Here is a 12,835-nt window from a genome sequence, read left to right as displayed (position 1 = left end):
ATGTATATATATATATATATATATATATATATATATATATATATATATATGTATACATGTATACATGTGTATATATCTGTGTGTGTATGTGTGTCATTGTGTTTGTATTTGTGCCCCTACCACTGCTTGACAACCGGTGTTGGTGTATTTACCTCCCATAACCTAGCGGTTTGGCTAAAGAGACTGATAGAATAAGTACTAGGCTTAAAATAAGTCCTGAGGGTTGATTTGTTTGATCAAAATCCTTCAAGGCAGTGCTCCAGCATGGCCGCAATCAGATGATTGAAACGAGTAAAAGCATAAAAGAATATATATATATATATATATATATATATATATATAAATCTTTTATCTATTATATGCTTCAGTCTGTAGACTGTGGGCATGCTGGAGTACCACCTTGAAGAATTTCAGTCAAATGAATTGACCCCAGGACTCTATTTAAACTTAATACTTATTTCAACCACTCTATCTGCCTGTTGAGAGTCATCATAGACATCGTCATCATCATTATTATCATCACCATCATCACCTGCACCACTCACACACACACACACACACACACACACACACACACACATACATTTATATGCACATGCACACACGATGGGCTTCTTTCAGTTTCTGTCTACCTAATCCTCTCACAAATTTTTGGTTGGCCTGAGGTTATTGCAGTACGGTATATTATATATTCATGTGTGTAAGGCAGTGAGTTGTTTTGCTGAAATATTACCAGCGAAACCTTTAATCCAAAAGGCAACTGGGTATATCTGTACAATCCTCTATGTGTATTTATTGTCAGCTACTTTGTGTGTCTGTCATTTACTTTAATCTGTAAATAAGCGTCAGACAGATCCAATTTGGAGAAAATTTTTCCACCATTTTATTTTGCGTTAACGTCCTCTGAAGTCTGGAGTAGATGGTGACATGTCTTTAAGTAGTAGTTCACTCTTGCAGAGAAATCGGCACACAGCTTGATCTTATCATTTTTCTTTTTAATGCACACCGTGGGCTGCCCACTTAAAGTAATCCACCTTTTTGATGATTCCACCCTTTTCCAGTTTGTCCAACTCTTCATTTACAATTCCAATTGCTGTGAACAGTACTTTTCTGTTAGATTTAAATACAGGCAAAGCGTTTTCCCTTACTTGAAAGCAGGCCTCAGTTTTTTTTTTTACAAAGACCTAAGTCCTCTGATAGTACTTGAGGAAACATCTTTCTCAATTTTCTCTTCAATTCCTCTGATGATTTATTTTTAACATGATAACCATTTATGTTTTTGCAGTAGAGACTTATGGAGTGGTGCCATAAGTTAAATAACTCCAACCAATCTGCATCAAACAGACTGATTGTATTTTCCATAAAGAATATTTTTGCTTTGCATGTTTCTCCTTGAAATGAGATGCTTGTGCTCATTTCACCCATGAAATGTAATTTATTGCCTGTCACACTATGCACAATTTTTGCTGTTTTATGTAACCTCGATTTCCTGATTTTTCTCCATGTATTTGCATTTATGATTGAAATATCACTACCCATAGCCAACTGTAGTTTATTATTTACACCATTTATTTTTACGCATATGAATTTTCTTGTTTTTGTGTCATATTCACTTTCTGCTGAAAGCACCTTCGAACTTTTTGCCTTCAACCCTCATAATCTTGTCCTGCAGTGTTGGCTCTTGTGACCAAGTTTCTGACAACTATAGCATTTTCGGTTTTTAAATGGACACTCTTTTCTGAAGTATAGGCCTCCACATCTGTAACATAGATTGGAGTCTGGCACTCTCTTTTGGTTGTACTTTCCAGGTCAATAAATCTATATTTTTGCGGAATCTTCCTCTTGAATTTTTTTCTCCTTGTGCTCCAGTTTACCATTGTTTAACATTCTTCTGCAATGGTCTGTAGGGTTCACTTACTCCATTTTTGAGAGAATCCTTGCTCGAATTTCTCTCTATCTATGGTTGCCATAAGGCATTGTATGAATATAAGGGATTTAAACATATCCCTAGTGAGTTCCTGGAGTTTAAAGTTTCCACACATACAGTTGACTTGTCCAGCGTATGTAATAAAGTCATCATCATCATTTTTTTATTTAAGTTCCAGCACGCCATTCAAGTGTTATATAATGAACTTTTGTCACAAAAAAGTCTTTGATAGTAATTCAATAGTTTCTTGGAAACCATTCTCACTTGACTTTTGGGGAAATATAAAGTTACAGCAGCATTCATGCTCAGCTGGAGCTACGTTGCATAGTAATAGCATCACTTTCTCCTTATCCAACCATGGTTTGCAATCATTGTTAAAATTTCCTTGTACCTTCTATAGTATGCAGGTAACATAATACCATCCTCCAGATTATAAATGAATTCAGAAATCAAGTTCGTCATGCTGTCTGGCGTAAATGAACTTACTGAATTTTTGGACTTCTTTGACTGTAACTCAATTAACTGTTGTTGTTGTTGTAATATTTGCTTCTGCAGCTTCTGTAGTTGTTTTTGTTGCTTCTCTTGAAGCTGTATTACTGCAGCTAATAGGTTCTCCATAATTTAGTAATTTGTATGACGCACAAATTGTCAAATAACCGACATGAACTTCAAAAAATCTTTGTCGTCAGTTGTTGTATCTTTATGCCTCCAATATCGTAGCACGGTTGATATTGTTGACGATAGATAAAGAATACACTGTAACAGTGTTATAACAATACAAAATCGAAACAGCGGCAGTAACAGACATGTAACAAACCAACAATCAATATTTCCAACACACTAATTGAAGCTGTACCTGGACTTTGAAGACCAAACTATGAACTGCTGACTATGTCAGACTAATGCTATTTATGTGTAGTGGTCCCATCTACTCCTGTCAGGGAGTGTTGTACTCTTGCCACAACACCATCACACTCTGTATAATACCTTTTAAATTTGTTTATGGGAAACGTTTGGAATATGCAAATAAAGCTGCTATTCTATTATGCCACCCACAGCCTAATGATGCTGACTGGTGAACCGGCTTCTTGGGATTGCCTCAAGCTGTCCCAATATAATGTAGGATAACTATTATAATAATAACAATAATCCTTGGATGGAGTTTATAAACATTTAATGCATCGGTACGCATGTTTCCACAAATTACATGTCTCTTAAGATCATAGTCCATATTCCTGAGATGATTACAGTGCAGTCCATAGTATCCATGGGCATCAGGTCAGATCATCTTCATGGATTCATTTCTTCAGGCAATATCACATTAATGGATGTACAACAGAGGGATGTTTATTGCCTGAAGAAATGCACCGATGAAGATGATCAACCTGATGCCCAAGTATACTACAAACTGCACTGTAATCATCCCAGGAATATGGACTATGATCTTAAGAGGCATGTGGTCTCTAGAAATGCATGTAGTGATGCACTAAATGTTTATAAATTCCATCCAAGGACTATTGTTATTATTATTATATTATATATATATATATACATAGGTATACGTTAGAGGTGTTTAAAGCTTCTAGGGATAGATATATCCAAAGGCACTTCTGGTAATTACTTCAGTAGGTATATTCCTTGGTAAAAGGTAAACAGCAGCAGGTAATTTAGCGGGTAACCGTAGTTTAAATTATATAGGCGAGAAGAAAACGGAAATAAAATAACAAATATTCATCTATATTTATCTATCTATCTATTTCTTTACATGTATGTGTACGTACGTGTGTATATGTATCTGTCTGTTTCTCTCTCTCTCTCTATATATATATGTATATATATATATATATATATATATATATATATATATATATATATATATATATATATATATATATATTTGTTGTTGGCACTCCGTCGCTTACAGTGTCGAGGGTTCCAGTTGATCCGATCAACAGAACAGCCTGCTCGTGAAATTAACATGTAAGTTGTTGAGCACTCCACAGACACGTGTACCCTTAACGTAGTTCCTGTGGATATTCAGCGTGACACAGTGTAACAAGGCTGACCCTTTGAATTACAGGCACAACAGAAACAGGAAGATAGAGTGAGAGAAATTTGTGGTGAAAGAGTACAACAGGGTTCACCACCATCCCCTGCCGGAGTATCGTGGAGCGTTAGGTGTTTTCGCTCAATAAACACTCACAACGCCCGATCTGGGAATCGAAACCACGATCCTATGACTGTGAGTCCACTGCCCTAACCACTGGGCCATTGCGCCTCCACACACACACACACACACACACACACATATATATATATATATATAAATTAACAGAATGAGATAAAAAAATCCAAGGCAGTGAAAGGTTGCAGAACATTTATAAATGCCCTGAAAACTTTCATTGCCTTGGATTTTTATCTCATTCTGTTGATTTTTTTTATATATATGCATGCTAATATATGACCTACGTTGGACTCCTCATTCGTATAGTCATTGAACCTGGAGCTTAACTATAATCTATCCACAGATCTTACTCAGCATCATCCGACACCTTTGGGTCTTCTTGACACCAATACCTCTCATACCCTCAATATATATATGTATATATACATACATATATAACACACGCACATATAAATCTTTACAGGTTAAGTCTATCTAAATTCTAATCGTGTACATACAAAGCAAAGCACTTCCACAGTACCACACAGTAACACAGCAACGCACCCAAATACTGCTTTACATAACATCACTCACAGTCTTATTCTGCATCGCACAGCCTATCACCACCGCCACCACTACTACCACCACCGCCATTGCTGCTGCACCCCCCCCTACCTCCAGCTCACATCTTCACATTGAAATAACTTAGCACCATGCCGTACCATACCATATGCCACATTATTACAGCATATCATACCATCCCACTCCCCATTGAACCAAATTGCTCACCTCTAATAACATACCACATGACACTAGAGTACACTGCATAATGGCTACACTGCATGACCAGACAACACTGCACCAGACCTAAGAATACCCTAACCACCTGCCCTTAAACACGCCTTTGAAACAAACCCGAGACACATAACTAACACACACATCCACAAATAAGGATACATATACATAGATACATACATACATATATATACACACACACACACACACACACACACGCATGCACACACATATATATATATATGCATACAAAGGCACACAGACATAGATATACGAACAAGCATTCATGTACACACACACACACACATACATACATATACAGATGTATCTCCATCTGTCTATTTTCTTACTCCCTTCTGCTCTTTCTGTCTCTCTTTCCCTCTTTGTATATGTGTGTGTTGTGTGTTTATGTGTTTGTGTGTGTACACACACATATATACTTACATATATATCTGTAAGTATGTGTGCATGTATACATACCTATATATATATACACATATACATGTATATACAAGTGTATGCACATATATGTGTGTGTATATATATATATGTACGCGCACACACATACATATACTACTTACATAGCTATATGTATACACATGTACACACACAAATATATACGCATGTCTGTATAAATGCGTATATCTTCCCATATGTCTTTTTCTTCACACCCTCATTCGCCAGTCTACACCCCTTGCCTGTCAGAAACATCAGTAGTGAAGTGAAATACTTGCTGTATTATAATGAACTGTTGGCCCTAATCAGAGCATTATCTTAAGAGACAGTCAAACCGCACAAGTGTTATATTACCTCAATAACCCTAGTCCTTTGCACAGACTCTTACACGCAATCTTGCATGATTCCTAATTACTGCAGCCTTTATTGCCAAGCCATACATGCATGCCTGCCTTTGTGTATGCATGTATGTATGTATGTATCTATCTATTGATTTATATATATATATATATATACGCACACACACACATGCCTACACACATGCACATACATAGTTTTATTTTTTTGCATATATATATTTGCATATATACATATGTATGTGTGTGTGTATATATATTTATATGTATATATATATATATATATATATATATATATATAATTACATAGCTACATATATACACATATGTACATATATGTATGTGTGTGTGTGTGTGTGAGAGTGTGTGTGTATGTGGGATTATGTATTTTATGCTTGTTCTACATATTTCTATGTGTTGGTGTGTAGAATTTTACGTGTTTATACATGTGCATATAGGTGAGTTCGTACATGCTTGCATGTATCCCTGAATATATGTACATAGGCATACATGCTTGCACAGTCATGCACACACACATATGTATGTATGTATGAATATGTGTGAATGTATGTATGAATATGTGTAAGCATGTATGTATGTACTGATATGATTATGTGTATAAGTGTATGAATTTTTGCATGCTCAAGTGTTTCTTTGTATCTGTGATTTCATGTATGTGTTTACAGATATATATATATATATATATATATATATATATATATATATATATATATATATTCCTGTATGACCAATAAATCAATTATGTCTGTCAAAGCCTTCCTAATCTTGAGGAAAGGTTATTTCCCTTCCACTCCTGGTTAAAGGCTTTCCTCTGTTTCCTCCATAATTTCTGACTTTCGGGTGCTTGGACACCAATTATTCAAATCTATCCACCTTTCCAGTATTTTTTTATTGTCATCCCTGCTTTTTGCTTGTTTGTCTGTCTGAAGTTTTTTTTTTTTTTTTTGTTATTTTTTGTGATAAATGGAGTTCTCTTAGATACATTCTGAATGCATTTCTCCTCTGTCTTCTGGCACACATTTTCTGAATGTGTTCATCCTTAAATCTTTTTCTACTGTAGCAAAATATGAAACCAAGCTGACAAATTGCCAAGTTAAAATCACGGCTTAGCAACAGTTTTTCCATGTGATCGGCTGATTTATGGGCCAACCAGCATTGAGCCATCACAAGATGCATCGTTCTAGAAACTGCTAGAATGTCTCTTTACAAATCTAATAGATAGGCGCGTTTTGAGTGCCAAACTTCAGTTTGTGATCACCCTCAACTAAGCGAACCACATCCTCATTTTGCTGCTTTTAATAGTTGTTTTAATAGTTGTTTATGCAACCAGGACAGCAGCTATATTTCGTTGACATGAACCCAGTGGAGATACTTTCTCCTGTCTCAGCAACTTAATTACAAAGCTTTCCTAACCCTTTAACATTTAATCCGGTCATATCTGGTGCTAATATTCAACATGTTTCATGAGCAAACAAACTGATCACGTCTGGCCTCTCACAGCTGCTCTAAAATGTCATTAAAAAAAAAAAAATAATCATCACTGATATCTCAAAGTTGCAAGGCAAGATGATGCATGATTAATTCAAAAGAATGTGAGTAAATAAGCATTGCATTTGAGAGAGTAATCTGAATACTGAAGGATCAATTAACTATTTGTAAAAAAAACAAAAAACAAGAGGGTGAAGACTCTTTTCAGTCATTAATGACCTTGGAATTGCACCTAGAAATTTCCACTTTGTGGCACAAGTCCAGGCAAGGTTGTTTATGTAAGACCAGCAGTCACCCATGCATACCACCCTCCTCTACCTATGCCACTGATTTTATCCAAGGGAAAAGCAAAGGCTGATACAGCTTGGCACCAGTGATGTTGCAACTCATTTCTACAGCTGAGCGAACTGGAGCAACGTGAAATAAAGTGTCATGCTCAAGAATACAACAGACAGCCTGGTCCTGGAATCGAACTCACTACTTCATGACTGTGAACCCAATGCTCTAACCGCTGAGCCATGCACCTTCTACATGTAACAGCTACAGAATTGTCCTTCCAGTGTATAAACTTTGTCACATCTTTAATTCTTAACCAACATAGAAAATATTTGTGCAGTGAAATAAAATTCTGTTAATTGTTCATAAGGGTTGTGCATTAATTATATGCAGCCTGAACTCAACCCTACCACCAGTATCTCATACCTGTCATCCTATGTCTATCATGACAACAGTTAACACCACCTTGTGACATTACAATTCTATAACCTTGACAATGTTGTATAGTCAAGTTTCTGGGTGCGTTTCTTGTATTCATTGCTTTTCCACATACATTTGTTCATTTTACGTCTGTCTTAGTACGAGATGTTGGCATGAGTAATATTGAGACAAAGATGCCCTTTCTGTCACATATACTTTTCTGTTTTCAAGCAAGAGAACTTTTATTACCTCTGCCTTAGCGAAGGCGGAGATATTGTTTTCAGTCATGTTTGTTTGTCCATGGACAAGATATCTCAAGAACTGCTGGATGGAACTTTCAGAGATGTTTGGCTTTGTGACTGGCACAAACTTACTAGATTTTGGGATCGATCTGGTACCGGACAAGGATTCTGGATTATTTTTCCATTTTTTTTTTTACTTAATTTTTGAGAGCAGTCAGGTTCATTTTTAGTATCCTCGTTTGTGAGAGCAGTTGAGTTTATTTCAGATATTCTCATTTAAAAAAAAACATCTCTGGCTAATTGTTGAGAGGACGTTGGTATTGTCTTGGTGGGGGTTTGAACTCTCTAAGTGCTCTTGTTTCACATGTATTTGAAAGCATGGAATGAGCTGAGAATTTGTTGGACAATGCCAGTACCCCTCAGGGCCGCCTGACTGGCTCCTGTGCCAGTGGCACATAAAAAGCACCATTCAAGCGTGGTTAATGCCAGTACCACCTGACTAGCCCTCGTACTGGTATCACATAAAAAGCACCCAGTACACTCTTGGAGTGGTTGGTGTTAGAAAGGGCATTGAGCTGTAGAAAACTTGCCAGATCAGACTGGAGCCTGGTACAGCCTTCTGGGTTGGCAGTCCTCAGTCAAACCATCCAACCCATTCCAGCATGGAAAGTGGACGATAAACAAAAACGATGATGATAATGATGATGCCACAGAATCTAGGGAAGCAGCCTTATAAGTCTGTGGCTTGGTGGGGGGACTTTTGATCAATTTTGGCATGTGTGTGAGTGTGTGTATATTTGTCATTTTGACTTGACATAGCTTAATAATTGTAAGTGAATGTCCCTGTCATACAAGCAGTGCCAGTCGTTTTCAATATTCTGCAAGAAAATGTCTGGCCATGGAGAAACATTACTTTACTCGGAAACAGGCAAGAGCTGATAACTGGGAGGGCATCTGGTCAAAGAAAATCTACACGTGCTTTTTTAAAACTCCATCCAGCCCTTGCAAGCATGGTAAAGTAGACAGTCTGTCTCTCGCTCTCTCTCCCTATATATATATATATATATATATATATATATATATATATAAATAATGGAGAGAGAGAGAGTGAGATAGACATACGTAGCACATAGGTGCAAACATATATACTCCCACATGCATAAATAAATGCGTCTGCATATAAGCATGTGTGTGAATGTGTTCGCATGTGCATGCATCTGCCTGTTTATGTTATATTTTGTCATTAATTTTGTTACCCACATCGTTTTTATATTTGTTACATTTTCACTTTTTCTCTTGATATTTATTCAGATGGTCTGCTTTGTCATTCTTCACTGAGCCATTTCAGAGCACCACTGAGCAGTGTATGGCATAACAATATCAAACCATCTGATCTGGCGCCAGTCTGAGAAAACCTAGTGTATCTCTTATCATTATCATGTTGGTTTGATCAGTGATATTGATGTGAGGTATAATAAAATAAATTAAAATATAATGAAATTTTGAGTTAGAAACAAACTAACAAAATAATTTTGATGTTTAAAATAATTGTACGAAGGAAATTAACAAATATACCAATGGGTCTACATGTGTATATTTCTATATGTGTGTATATATTCATGTATGTGTATATATATATTTATATATATGATACTATATATATATATATATAATACACATACACACACATATATATATATAATATACATATATAAGTATTGTATATATATATATAGGTATACCTTTATGTACATAAATGTGTTTGTGTTTGCGTGTGTGCTAAACGCCAGTGTTGAATGGTGGCAGCTGATGAAGGAAATGTTCTCTATGTGGCCTGTGTATTTTTTGTACTTGTTTATCGTTTTGTCTACGTTTTGTTTGCAATGTCCTGTAACCAGATATGCATCTATATATACAAGTAGATGTAAGTATGTACATACATGTACGTATATATGCATATACTCATTTATTATATATATATATATGGCGTTAGGAAGGGCATCCAGCTGTAGAAACTCTGCCAAACTAGATTGGAGCCTGGTGTTGCCATCCGGTTTCACCAGTCCTCAGTCAAATCGTCCAACCCATGCTAGCATGGAAAGCGGACGTTAAACGATGATGATGATGATATATATATATATATATATATATATATATAGGGCAATTCCATTGTAACTGGTGCAATAAATTTTTAATACTAAACATGTTCTGGTATGTTACTTAAGTTAACTGGGATATAATGACCATGAATGTTTTAACTGCTGTGGCCCATAAATATCGTTACATATGTATTGTGATTCTATGTTTGAACTAGCTTGTCTTGGAGAGAACAAATTCTTGCATAACTGATACAATGGAAAAAAAGACATAATACTTGACTTAGTGGTACTTATGCTGGAAATCCTATGCAGAAAATTCACATGTGCAAATAAAAGAAACCTGAAGTGGTAAAGATGTTATGCATGCTTTCATATACGACACTATTATTTAAAACATGTAATGCCTTTGGTAAAATGTAACTAATGCAACAGGTATCGGTGCAACATTTCCACCTAGCATTGTGTAACTGATACAACACTGAAACTCAGATACCAATTAATATTACATATTTTCATTTTAATCAGTCAGGAAAATCAGGAATTGATGAAAAGGTAAAAACACACTATGTATTCAAAATGTATGCTGGACTTGAATGCTAAGTTCTAAATAACATTTCTTGAAGTTTATTGCAGCACATGCATAATGTCTAAGACAATTTAATCTAAACATTTTACATGCATTGCAGGTAACTGTGGGAGCCCTATAATACAGCATGTCACTGATCATAATGTGGCTGAAATTTCTGTGAACGGGGCACAAACAGATATATGTAAGTGAAAATATAAAGTACGATGTATAAGAATAAAATCCCCTTTTACAGCATTTCATAATGGTTGCATTGGTTTAAAGTAATTATTTGTCAGGATTCTGTAGACTAAAGTTATAATGCCAAAATGTAACTGACACAACAAACTGAAACAGCCACAGTAAATTCTGCTTTTGCTAACAAGCAGGATGATGTTCCAAAAAATAACACTGCCAAACTGTAGATTTACTCAAGTTCTTCCTGTAAGTACCTATTTGCAAAATGGAAAGTTAATTGTTTTCTAGGATGGAACTGAATACCTACCTTTTGCCCTTGCAGTCATCTACCAGACTGAATCCAAGATGGTTGCCCTGGTCACATGACAATAGTCCTGCAGAAATTTTGTTTTTAAATCCTTTAGCTTATGGGAACATAAAAGTACATAAATTATGGTAGCACAATTTTATCATAATTTTTCTGTTTTTGTCTCCTTTTGCATGGAATTGCCCTGTATATATATATATATATATATATGTGTATATATATTTATCATTCAACCACAGTAGCGGTTGATTATATTCCACCATTTTGTCAATCGCAGCAGCTTCCAAGCTTCACCGCTAATTCAGTTCTCAGCTAGATTAGAAACTGTTAACAGTTTTAAAGAGCACACCTCCTCAGCTACACTTTAGCATAAATACTTTGAGATTTGGTTCAGTAAAAAAAACAGTTACATCAAAATATGTGAGACCTCAAAGTGGGCAGTAAGTCAGATGTTCATCTTCAATTAACATAAATTTTTTAATTTTAAAATAAAAGTATACATTTGCAGGCTTAAATGATAAAAAAAATGCGTGAGGAATTCAGAATCGTTAGTCGCATTCAACAAAAAATAGTAGAAAAAGAGTTATGAGGTAAAATGTCATGAAATGGAAAATAAGTGAGGAAGTAATTAAGGGAGTAACGCCCAAGCAATAATTTTAAGAATATATTTCTAAAATGAATATTTACATTGCAAAGCAACAATCTGGTAGAAACGTTAGCACACTGGGTGATATGCTTAGTGGTACTTTGTCTGTCTTTACATTCTGAGTTCAAATTCTGCTGAGGTCGAATTTGCCTTTTGTATATTTTATTTTTTTAATTAAATATTTAATAGTTATTTTTAATATGTTGTTGAATTAGGGTAAGTTTATCTTTTGTTATTAATTAAGAATATATTTCTAAAATGAATGCTTACATTCTAAGGTGGTATGCTGACAGAAATGCTAGCATGCTGGGGGAAATGCTTAGTGGTATTTCATTATCTTTATGTTCTGAGTTCAAATTCTGCTGAGGTCGACTTTCCCTTTTTTATATTTTATTTCTTTAATTAAATATTTAATAAAGTTATTTTTAATATGCTGCTGAATTAGGTTAACTTTAACTTTTTTTATTTATTTTCTCTTTCAGCTTTAATTAACTTACTTTCTGCTTTTTTTGCTTTTCCTTTTTAGTTGCTTTCCTTTTCTTTTTAGTTAACTATTTAATCAGGCTAGTTCCTTATGGGGCAGGAATACAGGCAGTTTTGGCTGTGTCTCTATGGGCATACCTGAAGGCATGTAGTAAGGCTGTCCAGAAAAGGCATTGGTTAAAAGTGCTTATATTCTAAGTTTATTTTTTGAATTTCAAAATTAATCAAATGGGATTTTTCATAAATCAAATTTATATTAATGGGATGTAGATAATTTTAACTTGTGTATATCTGATATGCTTTTATAATTACTGCTGTATTGAATAATTATTGATAGATATATATTAGCAGCAGTCAGTGCTGTTATCACCAACTCAAAATCTAGGTGAGCC

The 12,835-nt window shown here is 35.1% G+C and overlaps 1 long non-coding RNA gene across 1 annotated transcript in view; it reads right to left on the bottom strand.

Annotated features, from left to right (window-relative positions):
• LOC128247690 (uncharacterized) overlaps positions 1 to 11,374 on the bottom strand; it is a 225,475-nt gene extending 214,101 nt beyond the window's left edge. The window contains exon 1 of the long non-coding RNA XR_016241647.1: positions 11,315 to 11,374. This is a non-coding gene — a long non-coding RNA (uncharacterized LOC128247690). The remainder of the gene's footprint in view (positions 1 to 11,314) is intronic.
• Positions 11,375 to 12,835: the final 1,461 nt, after the last annotated feature.

Source organism: Octopus bimaculoides, chromosome 4 (genome assembly GCF_046866305.1).
Source record: "Octopus bimaculoides isolate indiv1 chromosome 4, ASM4686630v1, whole genome shotgun sequence".
In the NCBI taxonomy this organism is placed as follows: Eukaryota; Metazoa; Mollusca; class Cephalopoda; order Octopoda; family Octopodidae; genus Octopus; species Octopus bimaculoides.
The sequence above is the reverse complement of the archived record's forward strand: the minus strand, read 5'-3'. Positions and strand labels throughout refer to the sequence as shown.